We start from the raw sequence: 19,461 nt of genomic DNA on the forward strand, positions 1-19,461 counted from the left end.
CTATCTAGTGTTGGTTATACAGTAGTGGAGAGGTTCTGAAAACCCACCTCTTCAGGAAACACTACCCTTCCTCTTTGCCTGGCCTACTTGTTGTTAACTAGTTGTACGAACGCTTGTTTTATTGTTTTATTGTTTTATTGGATCTTGTTTAGTCGATACAATTATTTGTTTTAGCTCCTGCTCATTTGATTTAGCTATTTTGTCTCATCTTTTTAAGGAAATAGGTAGCTGATATATTGCACTTTTACCTTAGCGCTAGGTATACTCTTGGTTGCTTGTTTTTGCAGAAAATGCACTTAAGACATCTGGTGATTAGTAGTTTTCGTTCCCTACCTATGTTAATTGCACTTATTGTAAGTCGCTTTGGATAAAAGCGTCTGCTAAATGACTGTAATGTAATGTAATGTAATGTTCTCATGGCATTTTCTGGCTTTAACATTACCCTGTAGGCCTACTTATTAACGCATTTAGACCAGAGGCCAATTCTAAAAACACCTTCTAAATCCTAACCTATTGTTGCTATTTATCGTCTCTTTATCGTCTCTTTCGGGTGTAAATGTCCAAAACTGTTACTTTTCAGCATTCAAATAAAACAAATAGCAAAAAATAGCAGATCTGCAAGCTCAAAACGAGGCACTTTGCGCCGCAATTCGAACTTGTAGATCTGCTACTTTTGATTAGCCTGATTAACAGACTGAAGCTGCGTGGAGCTTCAGTCTGACATTGGCTCCAGTGTAGGCGATTACAAGGGGGAGGGGATTAGAATTTCCCTAAACCAATCCTAAGCGATCCCCACCCCCACCTCCGACTCTCATTGGACAATACATTTTGTATTAAATCCTAGGTTTACATTTACAACACCAGACCCCCCAGACCACTCAGAGAGTGGGCGGGGTCTATGGTCTGGAACCAGGCTACCTTTTGATGCTTATGTGTGACACTGTAGTATGATCAAGTAGGGCATTTATTTACGAAAAAAAAAAACACACAAAGTTAATATACAGCAACGATAACAACTAAAATGACACAGATACTTTCTCGGACTTAAAGGTATGACAACGAATAGGCTTTCCAGGTCTAAATGGGTTAAGGGATGCCAGTGTGGATAAAACACTCTCACAGAGCTATCAGAATTAAAAGACTATGTAGTTTCAAAACGTAAAAAAATATATAATTGTCTCCGCCGTAGGTGGAGAGTATGTTTTCGCTTCGTCCCGCCGTGTGTGAGCATGGCCCCTAGCCAAGCTAACACTGGTCAAGCTCCACGTGACACGTGTCAATATGTTGACACCAATGCCTTTGATTGGCTAGAGGGACGCATGACGAAATAAAATCCTATAAATAGGTGTGTCACTTCAAAAAGCCGTTTACGTTTTTTGAAGTGAGGTAAGACAGGATCAATCAGTCTTGATTGGAACAGTACCTTCCAGTCCAAATCACCCGTCCGTGCGTGTGTGTGTCCCTCTGAGAACACCTAACATTGGTCAAGCAAAGGCGCAGAAGGCCAAAGCTAAGAAAGCATACTCATCTACAACAGTAACACAGAAGAGGACTATAGAGTTGAATTGATCCCACAACAAGGCCGAAGTCTTAATACTATAACAATTGGCCACCTTGATCAAATACATCATGTAGCACTAGAGAAAACTGACATAGATCAAACACACCAATCAACTGCTGAAACTGTTCAAGACAATGAAGATGAAGAAGACAGACAAGTATTTGAACAAACCAGTCAATTACGACGACTCCCATATGACACATTGCTTCAAGAAGAACATTCTTTAGATGCAAACACTACATATTCAGTCGCCCCTGCAGAACACCAAAAACCACGCACATTCTACCAACAGTACCTTGCAGTACAAATCACCCGTCCGTGCGTGTGTGTGTTCCTCTGAGAACACCTAATATTGGTCAGTTTTACGTGACATCACAATATGTAATATAAATATATAAATAGGAGGCTGAGATCACACAATGTAACTAACTCCCATTATGCAAACTAAAGAAGCAGCAAATGAGCATCTGAAACCTGATGAAGACGCAAAGGCGCAGAAGGCCAAAGCTAAGAAACAGAGAGAAGGAATGCAATTAAACAGAGCTAAGAAACATAGAGAAAGAATGAAATTAATCAGAGACAAAGAATCGCTAAATGACAAAAGACGAAGACTAGCCATAAATGCTGACAATATGACACAGCAAAGATTGCTACAATCTCTGGAAGAAAAAGTAGAAGAGTCTGTAGAGAACATCGAAAGGAAAAAAAGGAACTGGTCAAAGTATTCAAGTAATGAAAGACAACATCAACAAGCACATAACACCAGTAAGAAGAGACGGTACAGATCACAAGGACTAGAAGTTGATGAAGCTACTCTCGCATTCTTAAAGAAGATGTCAGAAAGTGGACCCAATTATGTCTGTGGTTCCTGTGAACGAATGCTCTACAGAGAATCAGTGGCAGACGACTCCCGACAACTCCCATATTTGCACCCGTTAGAAGAAAGGTTGATAAGTCAACGTATTGCCTTCATGAAACTTGTTGGCTTGCCAAGAGGCAGACAAAAGGCAATCCATGGTAATGCAGTCAATGTGCCATCTAACCTAGACACTATTATCAAATTATTGCCAAGACTTCCTGAAACTGCTGAGGTTGTTCACTTGAAACTAAAACGAAAACTTGCCTACAAGGGACACTATATACATGAATATGTGCGGCCAAAAAAGGTGCTTGACGCCCTACACTGGCTAAAGCAAAACAATCCTCTATACAACGACATTGACATCTGCAATGACTGGGAGGACCGCTGGATCCAAGAAAACAGTGAATTGTGGGAAGCCATGACGACCATACCACAACAACCTTACCCAAACAAGAATGAAACCACCTCTGCAACTTCATCTATAACCAATATAGAACATTTATACAAGAAATTAAAAGATTATGTTAAGTGCAGTGAACTGACCATCTTTGATGTACCTAAAGATGGGAACTGTTTTTATCATGCTGTAGCAACCACCCTTGAGATAGCAGGTATACAAACTATCACAGGTGCTGACATGCGCACACAATTGGTTACCTTTCTAGAAAACCCAGTGATCCAGAAAGACTATATGCAATTTCTCGCATTGCCCAATGCTGAAGAACATCCAATTGATTCACCTGAGTTCATATTCCAACAGCAGCAAGAAATGAAATTGATCATTGAAAAGATACGCAAAAACGATTGGGCCGACAACATTGCAATAAATGCTGTGGTAAACATGCTGAATATCAACATACTCATCTACAATAGTAACACAGAAAAGGACTATAGAGTTGAATTGACCCCAAAACAAGGCCGAAGTCCTAATACTGTAACAATTGGCCACCTTGATCAAATACATTACACCAAAAACCACGCGCATTCTATCTAGACGACAAGTTTGAAGAATTGGCAAACCCATCAAAGTACCCTTATGGCCGTGGTGGTTTAAAAACAGAAAGAGAAAAAGACATCACACAGAGAAAATATTTTAACCAACGCCTTTTGCATTATGATGGCCGTTTTGCTAAAGACATAGACTATCTTCTGGCAGCTCAGTACATGGTGGAAGCACAACAAGTCAAAGATCAAATTCAGATATCCCTACGACAATATGATTTTTAAAACATTTTTGTGAGAATAAATATTTCTTTAACATTCACCTTTTAAGAAAGAACTGTTTGTTTAACTAAAAGATATATCTTTTACCCTACTGTATCTCATTAGTTATTGCTATGATAATATAATTGCTATATATCAGATGCGTCATAGTATATATACATTTTTGTAATACAGTAATACATTTATGAAAATTAGTATTATTGTCTGTTCACCTGCCAGAGGTTGTATCTCATTACTTATTGTATCTCATTACTTATGAGTAACATGTTCTATTTTACGTAAAAATTAGAACATTCCTAGAGAACTATGGTTAAAGATAGGGTAGGTGATTTCATTTGATTAAAATAGCACAGGTCTGCTGGCGGAGACTTGTGCTCCGAGGAGCACATTTTCTAGTTTCTTTATGTTTTCACATGAACCACTTGAGCCCTGCCATCCCTATGGGGGGAACATTCGCCAAAATACGCTGGGATGCGTTGCGAGCTTGTAGACCAGCTATTTTGGTTTGGTGTTGAGGGAAAAAAGAGCAGACCAAGTACATAGCCAATGGTCAAGTTTACTAAGTACAGAGGGTTTAAGTGGTTGTTTAATATACATGCACATGAATCCAACATTTTAATAGAAAAGATCAATTGTGTAAACAAACAAACACACAAAGCATTAATTTAGTGTTATTAAACACTGATGATAGTGCTGTCAAAAAGGTCTATGAAGCTATCTATGAAAATGTTTTAACCCTCTGACGTCTGGCATTTTGTTTTAAATACAAAATTACAATCCTTTTTCATGAGTATGGGGATTTTAATGTGCAATACTAGACGGCACCTAACCCTACTCGGGAACGATCAGGAGTCGGGAGTCTGTCTGTCTGTCTGTCTGTGAGATACACGAATAAAGATTGGACGTACAGAGATTTTGTGCATTTATTGTAAGATGTAGTGGGGGTCCCTGCTTCATCTTTTTCTCAGGGGTACTTGGCCTGAAAAACATTGGACCCCTGGATTAGGTGGTTAACTAACCTGGTTCCTTCCGTGTTTACGTGTTTACGTGTGTGCATGGGTCTTCTCTCCTGTAGAGGAAGAAGAGGATGACCGGCGTGGCCGGTGGGGTCGCGCTGCTGTTGACGGCGCCCCCTACAGGCCGGCCAGGAAGAACCGGCGGCGCTCCAAGCAGCAGCAGAGCAGCAGCAGAGACTGTCGCATGGAGAAGAAGGAGATGCGCGTACGAGACCTGGGCCTGGGCTATGACTCGGACGAGATCGTCCTCTTCAAGTACTGCGTGGGCACCTGCCACAGCGCCCGCAAGAACTACGACCTGGCTCTCAGGTATAGGCAGTGTTGATTTTGACAGACATGTTTTGTTTTGGTTTAGTTTAGTCTAGTCAGTGGTGGAAAGTTACTACAGTACATTTACTAAAGTGCTGTACCTATAAGTACAATGTTGAGGTATTTGTACTTTACTTGAGTATTTCCAATTTTCTGTACTTTTACTTCTACTCCACTACATCTCAGAGGAAAATATTGTACTTTTACTCCACTACAATTATTTGAAAACTTTAGTTACTAGTTACTTTTCAGATATAAATTATGATATTATGAAACATACATTAACCACTTTAGCCCCATTTTATACATAGGCTATTTGAAAATAGCCGATCTACAAGCTCACGTTGTGAGCTTGTAGATCTGCTATTTTCAAACATTTTAGTACTTTTACTTTTGGTACTTTAAGTACATTTTGATGCCAATACTTTTGTACTTTTACTGGACTTTTACTTGTAACAGAGTATTTCTATATGGCAGTATTGGTACTTTTACTTAAGTAAAGAATTGGAGTACTTTTCCACCACAGGTCAGTCTTTTGAATAAAATGTAATTTAGTTTTAGTCATATTTTAGTCTTCTGAAATGTTTTAGTTTTAGTCAACTAAATATAATATTTTAGCCGACTAGATCTACAGTTGATTTTGTCGTATTTTGGCGGTGCCTCGATGGCGTCATAATGGCTGATTTTACACGTGATTGCATGCTGAAAATAGCCGATCTACAAGCTCACAACGCTTCGCAGCGCGACACACTGTGAGCTTGTAGATCTGCTATTTACAGAGCGCAACAGCCGAGCGCAACCAAACATAAAATGACTCTTTTAGTTCTACCGGATCTCTTCTCCACTAGTCCCTCCCTAACATGTTAGTCTAGTTTTTATTTGTTGACGAAATTGTCAATATATTTAGTCATAGTGTTAGTCATCATAGCTTAGACTTAGACTTGGACTTTTATTTGGGGGGTCCCCAGATGACAGTGACATGACAATTTAAGGACTTTTAAGACCTTTTTAATTCCAAAAAAAAGAGAAAAAGGGACCATTACTGCATCAAAAGTAATCCATAAACTATACTATTAAAGCTGGTCAAACATTGGCCAAATTATTAAGTAATATAAAAAAGAGGCAAAAATTTGACAATAGCCGATCTACAGGCTCACAACACCTCGCAACGCACGGCGTTGTGAGCTTGTAGATCGGCTATTGTCACAATATGTATCTGTTGTGGAACTACATTTTATGCCTCAACTAATACAATTCCAAGTGCTGTCTGGGTGGGGGGTCCCTGGTTGAAATATGATTATTTTAGGGGGTCCCCAGTTCAAATATGTTTATTTTGGGGGGTCCCCAGTTGAAATGTGATTATTTTGGGGGTCCCCATTTGACATATGATCATTTTGGGGGGTCCCCAGTTCAAATATGTTTATTTAGGTCGGTTGCGGCCTGAAAAGGTTGAGACCCACTGGCCTAATGCATATCAAACTGAGGGGGTCCTTGACAAAAAAAAGAAAAAACCTAGATAAGATAAAATCCTAACGATAGCCATGCGTCCGCCCTCCTCCTCCATAGGGCTCTGATGGAGAACGGGAGCGTGGCGTTGGCGGCGGACCACCGGGCGGTGAGCGCCCACCCGTGCTGCCGGCCCACCCGCTACGAGACCGTGTCCTTCATGGACGCTCAGACCGTCTGGCAGACCATCAAGTGGCTCTCTGCCGCCAACTGCAGCTGCGTGGGGTGACGGCCCACCCACCCGCCCACAGAGAGAGAGGACGTCCATCTCTATCTAAACGCAGAGAGGGCCCCCACCCCCCTACCCCCCCCCTCCACCCGTGGCGTGACGGATCAGTATGGAGGAGGGTGGAACGTCGGGGGTAGGGGGGCTCGTGGGAGATTCGGGGGGTCCGTATAGCTGGCTGTGCTGGGGCTGTTCCGCTCTCAGCGAGGCTTCGGAAAGCAAGCGCGGCTGTAGGAGATTCAAGCCTTTTTTTCTGTTTTGAGCGAAGTTTGGGAGGCCGAGGTTGTTTGGCGATCTCGGGCTCGGTGGTGGAGGAAGCACTCTGATTATAAATGGAAATGTGGCGATACCGCAATATTCTGGTGTGAGTAAAAAGGCCCGTAATCATACTTTTACTCCAGTACAAGTACAACAGCATTAAAGGCATTAAAATGTATTTAAAGCACCAACAGTAAAAGTTCTCATTATGCCGAATATCCCATTTCACAAGTTTTTTTTTCAAAAGTTTTCGGAATTTGTCAGAAAAGTAGCTGATCTACAAGCTTGCAGATCTGCTATTTTCAAATAGACAAAGTTAATGTAAGTTAATGCTGTTAATGTAAGTTTTGTTAAAAAATCTAAATCTACAAAGTAACTATTAACTAAAGTTTTCAAATAATTGCAGTGGAGTTAAAGTAAAAGCCTCTGAGATGTAGTGGAGTAGAAGTATCAAGCATTGAAACATGGACATACTCGCGTATGGTAACAGTACCTCAACGTTGTACTCAAGTACAGTATACCTAAACCACCACTGGCTTAGAGCCTCGTGGTGCCGACAGGGTCACCAGATCCCTGTGGATGGCTTTGTTGTGACAACAAGCAACGGCACGAGCTGTGAAGACGGCAGCTGATAGCGGTGTTCCTGATAGCGCTCGACTGCGCTCAGTGTCCAGTGGCTTCGTTCTGACTGGCGACAAATCTGGTTTATTTCTGCACGTGATCAGATCATATGTATGCCCAAAATATCAAGTTCACGACAAAGAACACATCAGCCATCAGTGTGGGAGTGTCAGACTGAGACAGGTTATTATAAATTTGATTTGAATCACATTTACAAATCAACTACAAATGTGGTTCAAATCTGATTCGTAAAAAAGCAGTTTCCATATATTGTTTTTTGTTTTTTTTTGCTGTTCAGACTTAATTCCAATCTGGATAGGACAGACATCTGATTTGGGATGCCAGTGTGAACATACAGCATAGTCTAAGTACATGCTATAGGGCATAGCAGTGGCGGCCATTTTGTGGTTCCACAAATCAAAAGCCCATACATTCTCCCCATAGAGATTTCCGAAAATATTTATATTAATTATTTTAAGCCTGGAACCAAGCCATCCAGGCTCCTGGTGATTCATGGCCATAACACATTTGATTCTGGCTTTCGATTTGTGGAACCACAAAATGGCCACCAATGCTATGCTGACTATGGTGATAATGGCAATAGCTTTAACTTTAAACCAAAATGTGAACTGTGTGCGGTTCAAGACCAAATTGATGTAAAGATATTCTAACAGAAGATGTGTAGCTGTTCCAGTTCCTTCTTCAGAAGGGTGGAACTACACCAAAGTTTGCTCCCATCATGTGATGTATTTACATGTTTTCTTGGCAGCTCATTTACATACAAACAGATCAACACAAATGAGCTGTGGTTGATTGATTGATTGATTGATTGATTGATTGATTGATTGATTGATTAATTGATTAATTGATTGATTGATTGGTTGGTTGGATGTCTTTTTAGCCCTATTGGGTAGTTCTTTCATAGCATAAAACACACACGCACGTACACACATTATTATTATTGTTGTTGTTTAATAGCTCTATTCTGATAGTAATCCTTTCTATGGAGTGTTTGTTCAGTAACATGGGTCTCACTGCCTCTCCTGCTCTTTAGTGAACAGAAGTTACAGTTTCAAGTCGGGATACCAATTTTATCCAATCAGGAGAGAGTTGATTTGATTTGATTTTATTAGACGTTAAACAGGAAAAAACACATGTTACATCATGTTCATCGTAGAAACGTCAAGGATACAGACACATAAAAGTCTTGCGACTTATTTTCATTGTGGTCCTTGGTCTGAGACAAACAACACTGCAACAAAATACATACAGGTAGACAGTAATAAATAAAACAATCAATAGCTACACTACCTACACCATAAATACATATAATCGCATTGCTAACATAAGTGACCCTACTATTCTGCAACATTTTCTAATAGCCATGCTTATCTTAAAAAGGAGATGGCTGCTGGTGCTCTTTATAGTCAGGGGTAGCGAGTTCCAGTTAACTGCTCCTCCAAATCTAAATGAGCGTTTTCCCATTTCAGTGGTGAAAGTGGGCATGGTCAGGTCTGCTATGCTGGCTCTGGATAGGTGGGAATGGGCTTCGCTACGCTTCTGAAAAAGCTTACATAGGTACACAGGGGCGCTGTTTATGTAGATGTTATGCACCAGGTTCAGCTGTAGTTGAACTGACCTGGCTGCCAGAGGGAGCCAACCCAACTGCTGGAAATGATGTTTTCCAACATGGTCCCTTGCAGACAGCCCCGGCCCCCAAGAGAAGCCTGACCAACCTATTTTGAGAAACCTGCAACTTCTCTTTTAGGGCTTTGGTTAGGCCACCTTACCATGACCAATAGCATAGTCGAAACAACATAAAACCAGTGAGTTTGCTAATAAGCGAAGACTGGCCGAGTCCAGAAACTGCGCTTTCCTGGCTAAGAATTTGGTTCTGCCATTCACCTTATTAATGGTCTTAAGAGCCATGGTTTCACCACCCAGGCTGCGATCTAGCAGACAACCGAGGTAGCTGACTGAGGGTTTAGCCGGAAAGGACTGGCCCCCAAGAGTGATACTGGGTGAGGCCAGTTTGTGCAACCTGGGCTGAGAACCAAATAAAATATATTCAGTTTTGGCCATATGAAGGGATAATTTATTGTCTGAAAGCCAAGTCTTAATACTATTGAATTCCTTGACAAGGGTGCCATTCAACTTATCCACATCCTCATCTGAGGCCAGGATGGCTGAATCGTCCGCGTACAAGAACAAATTAACAGAACAGGCAGCTTGGAGGTCGTTTATGAAAATGTAAAACAACAGGGGGCCCAAAACACTCCCTTGCGGGACGCCGCAGGTCACAGGCAGAGCCTTTGAGAGATGGCCTTGAAAGTCTGTGATTTGGTCCCTGCCAATTTAAGCTAGAAGAGCTTAGGCCTAAGGCTGAAAGTTTGTTAAAAAGTAAGCCATGGTGTACTGTGTCAAAAGCTTTTTGGAGATCAATTAGGATCATTCCACTTAGCTTACCAGCTTCCATTTCAGATCTAATGAAATCAGTAAGGTAGAGAAGACATGAGTCAGTTGAGTGGGACTTCCTAAAACCGGACTGGAAAGTATACAGTAGTTTGGAGTCACTGAGGTACCCATAAAGTTGTTCATGAATTACTTTCTCCAGTACTTTGGAAGTGACACTGAGTATGGAGATAGGTCTGTAGTTTCCGGGGTCAGACCTATTACCCTTCTTAAAAAGAGGGATTGTCTTGGCATGTTTCATGTCCAAGGGGACAGTTCCTTGCTCTAGGGACAGATTAACTATGTGTGTGACACATGGTGCAATCAAGTCTGCTGCATCCTTTAGGAACCTTGCAGAAATGTTATCAAGCCCAGTGGCCTTGTTGGTGTTAAGGCTCTTTAACATTTTATTTATTTTTTCAACTGTGACTGGCTTGAAGGAAAAGCTGTTAGGAGTGACACCGAGACGGTCGTAGAAAGCTTGAAGTTCTTTTTGCCCATAGGTAACAGGGCCTATACAGGCAGACAAGCAACAAGTTTCATGGCAATAGAGGCATAAAGAGAGAGAGAACTCATATAACTCAGGATAAACAGGTGAAATCGGAAGTGATGGGAGAAATTATAGCAGCCAAAATGGGAACTGGAACACTGTCAAATTGAATAATACATTATGCTTGTGGGGCTCTCTCTTCTGATTGGATGAAAGTGGTATTCCGACCTAAAAATGCATTGTCTATCTTTTAGTGAACAAACATGCTATAGCGATGATTACAATATAGAGCTTTACATTTTTTACATCAAAACTAGCCTCTTGCAGAACCATTTATTTGTCAAGTACTTGTGAAAAGTGTTGGAATAATTTGAAATTGATGAAAAGTTGTGATTTGTTTTTGTTTAAAGTTTTTTAATTTGTTTACTAAAATAAAAAATATATATGTTGGAAACGGAAGAAAATGTACCCATAGACATTGCAAACATGCATACAAAACGTAGTTAACTAAACGTCCATTTATAAGTTGGGGGTGAGAATGCGTTGGTATAACTCATTCAGTGCAGTACAAGTTCTAACACCCTCTGGAATCGCTCTAGGAGATGTTATTTTATCATTTAACGTCAGTACATAAATGAATCAGCGAGGCAAAAACAAAACAACAAAAAAGCCACAATTATTTGTATTAGTAGGTCATATCTGCATAGTACTTTTAAAAGATAGGGAGCTATTTGTCATTACACATGTACGAAGCAAATGAAACAGAAATCGCTGTTCCAATGTCACACATACCATAGTGACATTTGAATATAACTTGGTTAATTTACCAGATATTGTCTTTGTATTCCAATTCAAAGTGTTCCACTGTACAGTATGTGACACAGATGTGTTATTATTTCTCACAGAAAGATGTAATGTACCTGAGAAAGCATCATTCTGCTCTGTTATGATGTAACGGTAACATCATAGTTCTGGTTAGATGCTATGCATCACATTGTACATTTTCTGTTGTATTTATTATTGTATTTATTTTATTTATTCTTATTTCACATTAAACTTTGTTCTTTAACGTGGAAGATCGTTATGTATCCAAGCTTTTTGTTGGTTTGTTTTCTTATACTGAATAAGAAGGGTTTGAAGCAGTAATCCATATTGTGAAAAATTATATACTGTACATAAGCAGGCGTAATGCAATCTATTAACCCATTCAATCCGGGGACGCATCTGTGTCATTTTTTTTTCTTTGGCTATTCCAAAAATAGCAGATACAAGCTCATAACACGGCACCGAGTGCCACGCTATGAGCTTGAAAAAGGTTTTTGAATCATATATATATATATATATATATATAGCAACATAAGTTTTTTTTTAAACTGTTAGGATTTAGAATCCCCAGAAGCAAAAATTTGAGTTACAAAAATACAAATATATATATATATATATTCAAAGATCTGTGCACATTTTCAAGATTTTTCAAAAATAGCAGATCTACAAGCTCATAGCGTGGCTCTCGGTGCCGCGCTATGAGCTTGTATATCTTCTATTTTTGAATAGACATCTTAAAATGACACACAGATGCACACCAATACACCGATTAGGCGATTACTAAGACCAATCATTTTAACCACTTAAACCCTCTAAACTTGGTGAAACGGACCTGAGTTGGTTCTGTACTTGGTCCGCCCTTGTTTCCTTCTACGTCAGGGGTCTTCAACATTTTTCAGGCCAAGGACCCCTTAGCTAACAGAAAGATGAAGATAAAATTGTGTTGCAGATTAAACATTTTCATAGATTCCATAGATAGCTTCATAGACTTGTTTGACAGCACTATCATCAGTGTTGGATTCATGTTAATGTGTATTTTCAGACATTTAACCCCTTAAACCCTCAATACTTAGTAAACTTGACCTTTGGCTCTGCACTTGGTCTGCTCTGTTTTTCCTTCTACACCAAACCTCTTTGCTGAGAATAGACGATTTACAAGCTCACAACGCCTCACAGCACGAGGTGTTGTGAGGTTGTAATTCTGCTATTTTAGCTAATGTTCGCCTCAATAGCGGTTCAAGTGCTTAATGTAAAAAAAACATATATATATGAAATAAATGAAGTAGCCTGTTCTACACCAAGTCTGTTTCTGGCAAATACTCCCCTTCCCCAGAAGTGGTTAAAGACTATAATAACGCATTTGAAGCATTTACACACATAGCATTAGGGTGATGACAGCAATAAGCACAGTTTACATGTTTGAATCAAACGTCAGTTTTGTCTGTTACTTCAACGGTCAAAGATTGTATTGGCCACATGCATACATGTATGTCCACTGAGATGTTTGTGTGGTAATGTCCAGCAGACATGACACAAGGTATAATACAAGTTATAATATAATAATGTAAGTAATTAATAAGTAATACGGCAATATAGAAGTAGAGTAATATGACTCTGGTGAAGACTTTAGGGGTTATGTCATATATTGTCGCTGTCGGGCAGAAACCATGTATCTCCATATTTCATATGGAGATATTTCATATTTATTTTCAATTCCCAACTTCGTCGCATGACAGTTTGTGTGTGTGTGTGTGTGTGTGTGTGTGTGTGTGTGTGTGTGTGTGTGTGTGTGTGTGTGTGTGTGTGTGTGTGTGTGTGTGTGTGTGTGTGTGTGTGTGTGTGCCCGAAGTGCGACAGCGCCCGACACAGCACGCGAAAGTTGGTGGCGGTTCCTCAACCTAAACTGGCTTAATACATACACACCCGTTGTAAATGCCAACGTTAATGTAGAAGATGAGAGCAATGCTTGGCAGTCCAAGTCCCAAATGTGGAGTGGATATATAATGCCACAAGGCTGGCTCACCTCCTAAGCATGCTAAACAGTGATGACAAGACTGTCAGGGAACTTGCTAGATCTTCTCTGTTTCTAAATATGAACCGGCGTAAAGTGCCCCTGGCAAGAGAGGGCGAGCCAAGTTTACTGGGGTTCAAAAGAAAGCCCAACCTTAAAATGGACTCACATGCTACTGGGTTCGGGGTGTCGTCAGATTGGCCTGACCTCAATGACCTCTGTGCGAGAACCGGAGTATCCCTACACTGGGTCCGACCTGACTCAGACACTGTAGCAGTCTCTGAGGACATTATTACCAACTGTAGGATCTCAGTAAGGGCTACTGTTATTGATAAAGAACATCATTTATCACTTAACCCACATGGAAAGAACCTATATGCGTCATATATGTTTGTAATATAGGACCGCATATATGTTCGCATACATAAAATTGGCACCTTTCCTATATGTATATGTACATATATGTGCACATATATGCATATATGTACATATATGTGCATATACATATATGTACATATATGTACATATATGTGCATATACATATAGGAAAGGTGCCAATTTTATGTATGTAACATATAGGTACATATGACCTGTATGTAACATATAGGTACATATATGACCTGTATGTACCTATATCTACATATATGCAATGAAACATAATTATATGATACCTATATCACCTATAAAATAGGTGAAATAGGTGATAAGTTTGTACACATTAATCAAATCCAATAGAAACCCCAATGTAGAACTTTAACACTTTATTTAAACAAGTTATAATATGAAAACATGAAACATTATGGCTTTTAAAGTGTCAAACAGCTGGATAAAAAAAAAAGATATAAAATTAAATTAAATTAAATTAAGCTCCGGGACACTCCTTTTCCCCTGCCAGGCTTTTGGAAATGCCAAAACCCTGAAGAATGACAACTCAAGTCGCTTTGGGAAGTACATGGACATCCAGTTTGACCACCAGGTTAAATTAAATTACTCCAGTTTGTAATTATACCTGTACAATTTCAACATGACTTCTGTTATGGCTGGGCCACCTACAGTATATGAATAGAGCATCATTCCCCCACAGGTGGGAGCTGTTGGAGGCCACATCCTAAGTTACCTGCTGGTTATCTGGTAGCAAAACCTCTGAACGTGATCGTTTGGATTGCTCAGGAAGGACACAGACCCAAGAGAATAGACAGACAGAAGTTACTCATCATTGATGTTTTATTAATGAATCCCTAATCTTAGTTACAATTAAATGTGAATCCCTAACCAATAACAGAAGTTATAAGACCAATATGAATTACCAATGTTTCAGCAGCAAGCAGAGCGCTCCGGACACCGAATATTGTTGAGAGTGAATACTAATGTTCATGTTGTGATTAATATACCGTAGTGCATCAGCACGTCCGCTTGGTCCATCAGTTCGTCGAACGATGGGGAGGTGCTCTGGGCCTCCTCCCATCTTGCCTTCAGGTCAGGTCGGGGCTCGCTGACCGCTAGGATGTCTGTCGCCATCGAACGACCCTCTCCATGGTAGTGGACATTCGTCATGCTTGGTGTTTGTGTTGGGTGACTGTGGAGGAGTGCAGGGGATGGGGTGCACGCGGATACGTGATCGCCAGCTCCGTTCAGATGAATGGTGGGAGCCATCAGAACAGCAGGCCGTGGCACAGGTCATCGTGCCATGACCGTCGAGGCAGCAATGCAACAGTGGGGCCTCTCGGACAGTGCCCACTGTGAACCTGGAGACCCCCTACAGACTGTGGAACACATCATGACCAGCTGCCCGAAACACCGCCCACCACATGGCGACCTAGGCCTGATGAACCTGGATGACGAGACGCTGGACTGGCTTGCTGCAACGGAGCTGAGGATCTGATGACATACGCAAGAAGAAGAAGAAGATTGATGTGTTAGACTTTAATTAATTAGTTATAGGAAATATTAGTAGGGGGGCACGGTGGCACAGTCGGTAGTGCTGTCGCCTCACAGCTAGAAGGTCCTGGGTTCGATTCCTGCAGGGGACGCTGGGGGTGTGTTCTCTCCTCCGCGTCATCAGTGCCCATACCCTAGGTGGGGTTGGCGAAAGGGCCTTTCTGTGTGGAGTTTGCATGTTCTCCCCGTGTCTCCTAGGGTAGTTAATACCCTCACAAAAACATGCAGTAATCCTGGTCACTATACTGCCTCCCCCTGGTCAGCCGGGGCGCCTGATGGAGGGGAAGGGAACTGGTTGGAATAACGTGTTCCTTCCACACGCTACGTCCAACCAGTGAAACTCCCCCCTGTCAGGTGACAAGAAGGTCAGTTGGCTCTCATGCATTGAAGGAGGCATGAGCTCGGCCCTAGCCTCCCTAGGTTGGCAGAGGGAAGGTAGTGCCCAGGATTACATAGACAATTGGCACTGGGTGTAAAAAATAGGGTTACAAAATCGGCTGGCCAGGGGGAGGCAGTATAGTGACCAGGATTACGGCATGTTTTTGTGAGGGTACCTACCCTAGGAGACACGGGGAGAACATGCAAACTCCACACAGAAAGGCCCTTTCGCAGCCGCTGGGGAAAAAAGTAAAAAAAAAACGTTATAAAGATAAATAAGAAAGCTGGCAGGTGGCCTTAGGAGCACTTCACCCATTTTCAACCCCATAGTCATATAATTGATCCACACAAATGCTCGTAAAACATGCCACCATTCATGTCTACTCTGTTCAGAGGAGGGCAGTGGACAGCTCAGAAACCTGCCTACCAGTGACATGACAGGTCATCATTTTCAATGTCCATTAGCTTGAAATGATGTCACTGGTAGGCAGGTTTCTGAACTGTCCACAGGCAAAGACCACCTCTGAGACAGAAATGGTGCCATCTTATTGTGAGCATTACAGAGGACCACTTATATGAAGTTAAGGTTGGAAATGGGTGAAGTGCTTCTTTAAGAGTTGATGCATTTTCCATCAGGCTCATTCCATGGTGAGGAAAATGCATCTGTTCTTATTTACTTGAGATAAAAGTTAAAATACTTAATTAAATTAAATATCCATCATAAAAATTGCCAAATCCACTGTAGTAAACCTAGTATTTTGAGGTGCAGATTGACTCACCAAACATGCAGTCCTGCATCAGCGTGTCCTTGAAGGCCCTCTTCTTATTCCTTGTTTTCTCTGATGGCACAGTGTGGTAGGGGCTGGAGTTATACATTGGCATTCCTAGAGAAAGACAGACAGAACAAAATAAGGCAAATAAGCACCATCAAAGTAGTTATCAATGAGCACCATATACACTAGCAAGTGTACCTAGTGCATGTCTGGTGGTAAAAAAAAAAAGTGATTTGAGAATGTGTTAGTTAACTCACCTTTATAGCCTTGGGGGTGATGATTGCCAGCGAAGTCTAAAAAGAGGACAATTAAAATATTAAAAAAAGCTTGTATGCAATTTATCAAGACTGTATGTTTTAATGTTTAGAGTAGCAGGAGCTATAAGTTCAAATATGTCAGTCTTTAATAAGTTACAGTATGTCATGGCACAATAGCCAAGGCACAGCAACTGTTTAGTAATGGCTAATAAAATAATCACAAATGTATAAAAAGGCTCTTGTTGACACAGGAACAACAGACATACCATTCCTTACTTGTCCAGTGTGGTTCCCTCCTAAAATGGATTAAAATAGCCCTAATTAGTCACTGTAAAATACAAGTTCTCATATAATATCGTGCCAACATTAACAGATCCTTGCAAAATAGTGAGACACTGAATTCATATATGCACTCAACTTTACATTACCACCCATTTAACTAACATTTCCAGTCAGTGTATGGTCTCCAAGAGTGGCTGAGAGAATCATCTAGCCTATTAGTCTACTTACCATGATTGCAGGGGTCCATTGACTCCAACTCAGCCAAGAAGCTTCCACCAAAGCCTAAAATGAGAGAACACAAAACATGAACTATGAATTCTATCTAAAGCACATTTACAATCTGTCCACCCTGAGGTAGTAGTGTGAAGTGGTTCACTTACCATTATTAGGCTGGTTATCCTCCGAGCAGCTTCCTCCAGAGGCTAAAAGAAGGGAACACAAGACATGAATAGTGGACGCTGTAACCTTTGAACACATAACCTGAACTAAATGCTTGTAAAGCTTTCATGCAATTACATTTGGTTTTGCCAGTGTTTTTTAGTGTCATAACTGACAGTGTCACCACTGTACCTGGAAAATTAGGTGGCTTGAAAAAAAAATCGCTGTAGTTTCCGTATCCGGTCTAGACCGGAAGTGCTTCCGGCAAAGTGAATTGGTACCCGTTGGTTTAACACTAGTAGCTAGTGAGTTAGCACCATACATTCTGCCTTGTTAGTTCACCACTATTAAATGAACGAACTGCTTCACAGTAGTGCTGGTTACAACAATGATTATACAACTGTTAAAAACGCTAATAATCTGTTATTGTATAAACACAGATAAACAAATTAAAGTACATTTTAATCACGAAACATGCTAACAAAACGGCGGGCTAACGTTAGCTAGCATGCTAGCTGCTTTAATAACATGCATTGCTATTTACTAACACAAGCTACAAACCCCGGACAGCATAAAGATAACATTTAGTCAAACGATGAGAGTCGGGTGACGGTATCTGAACGGGATAGTACATTCTATTCCCATAAGAACTCACTACCAGTCAACTATTATTAGCTAGCATGCTAGCTAACAAGCTCAGGTCTGCACTGTAGTTGCCACGGTAATAATTCACAAGTTAACATTTAGTCAAACGATGACAGCCAGATGATGGTATATGAATTGCATAATACATTATATTGTAAAGGACTTACCAGTTAGTCTTACTATAGTAGTATTGTGAATTGTCAACAAGCCTCATTCGCGCCAATGTTTCCTGAGATTTAGCTGGTCTCGCGAGTTGTGACGACTACCCTCTCGCAGGGGAGGGGGTGCGAGGGGAGGGGGAGGAGGGGAGGGGAGGGGGAGGAGGGGAGGGGAGGGGAGGGGGGGGTGCAATATCAGCACTACACGTTGAAACAATGTCAATTCATTGTTGGGCATTTCAACATTGAAAAACCATCATCTATACTAAATTGATTCAATGACATTTTTTTAAATGTTGAAATCGTATCTGTATTTAAACATTGAATCAACATAGCTTTTTCAACCTCAACCAAAAATAACCAATCTGACCAAAATCCAACATTGAATTAATATCTTTTGCTATCTGGGAGGTGATGATTCAGTGGCCTCCACGTGTGGATATGCAGGGTTTGATGAGGACAGTGTTGTTATATTCATGAATGGATTTCCAGGTGATGATCTTGATTTGTAAATTAATTCTATCTTGGCCATATATGGACATTGCCAAATATCGGCTTAATATTGATGACATCATATGATATAGTCAGAATATGCTTTCTTGGTCAGATATAGAGTACGGTCCGCAATGTAATGTTAGATTTGTTACGGAATGGACCGAACTGACTCTGCAGGTTTTCATAAACTGTGACCTGCAGTTGTAATAATAAAAAAAGTAATAACTGATAATCACCTACAAATTAGAATTCACTGCTGACCCACAAGTGAAATCATTTTGAGTTCATAAGTTTAATATGCTTTATCTTAATGAAGTATATAATTATATTTCCCACCACTGGAAGTAAAGAAGCTATATAGGAGACCTATATGGCTTGTATTAACATATATGACCTATATGAGGGTATAAACAAGCTATATAGGAGACCTATATGTGAGATATATGCAGCCTATATGGAGCTTATACCAGGCATATATGTGGTATATATGCACATATATGCGCATATATGATCCTTATATGTAGCATATAGGTTACATATAGTTGCATATATGGAACATATAGATTCTTTCCATGTGGGAATGCACGGAGGTACCTTGTAATGTTACAACAGCAGAACCAACAACAACACTGGACTGGTTTAAAACTACAAGGAAAGCTAGCTTGTCTTCCTACTGCAGATCACACCGTCTCTCACACAATATTCAAAAATTATGCAGTTGATGAGGATATAATCACCTTTACAGTCAAAGCCAGATTACAGGTCCTCCCAACCAGACTCAATCTTTCTCTGTGGTA

The 19,461-nt window shown here is 40.6% G+C and overlaps 1 long non-coding RNA gene across 1 annotated transcript; it reads right to left on the reverse strand.

The window, feature by feature from the left end:
- Window positions 1-16,250: 16,250 nt before the first annotated feature.
- LOC308087344 lies at window positions 16,251-17,003 on the reverse strand. The gene is made up of 3 exons (XR_013933321.1): window positions 16,973-17,003; window positions 16,707-16,742; window positions 16,251-16,560 (listed from the first exon to the last, which is right to left on the reverse strand). It is a non-coding gene; the product is annotated as an uncharacterized lncRNA (long non-coding RNA).
- Between the last annotated feature and the right edge of the window lie 2,458 nt (window positions 17,004-19,461).

Source organism: Gymnoscopelus braueri (assembly GCF_963280865.1).
Source record: "Gymnoscopelus braueri genome assembly, chromosome: 6".
Lineage (NCBI taxonomy): Eukaryota > Metazoa > Chordata > Actinopteri > Myctophiformes > Myctophidae > Gymnoscopelus > Gymnoscopelus braueri.